Raw genomic sequence first — 577 nt, 5'->3', positions numbered from 1 at the left:
CAGAAGCCGGGACTGTCTGGATCAAACACCTACATTCCTCCCTCTAGTCTTGGCCACATTTGGTCCAGATTCGGCTTCTCGGAGCCCAGGGCTGGCGTGTCTCAATGTATACATGGCCCAAGGGGCCCAACTTAGAGCCTAAAGAACTTTTTTTTATAATTAGCACATTTGATTGGTTGACATTTACTCCTAGAGACCTGAAGGCAAACTCCCTGCCCAAGGAACACTTGCACTGGTGGAAGTTACCCCTTGGGGCCATCCGAATGCAGCGGAAAAGCCAGCCATTCTGTGGTTAAACAGCGAAATGGCAGCCGAGGGGGTGAATCTGGGAGAAACGAACCTCACCCGAGTGAAGTGGATATTTTAGGCTATTTCATATTTAACCTCGCCTTTGCTTCTGTCCGCAAGAATAGCAAGATCTGGGAGTTCAGAAGTCTTAGAGTTAGGGCCTCTGGTACTATAAGATCCTACGATCCGAGGGGAGTATACTTACTGCCTGTCCCTCTCCTGCCTAAGAAAGGCGTGTCAGCAGATCGCAGGTGGAGCCCTGCCCTAGGGCTCATCTGCGTCTCCACGA

The sequence above is a fragment of the Pteropus alecto genome, unplaced genomic scaffold (genome assembly GCF_000325575.1).
Source record: "Pteropus alecto unplaced genomic scaffold, ASM32557v1 scaffold80, whole genome shotgun sequence".
NCBI lineage: Eukaryota > Metazoa > Chordata > Mammalia > Chiroptera > Pteropodidae > Pteropus > Pteropus alecto.
The sequence above is the reverse complement of the archived record's forward strand: the minus strand, read 5'-3'. Positions refer to the sequence as shown.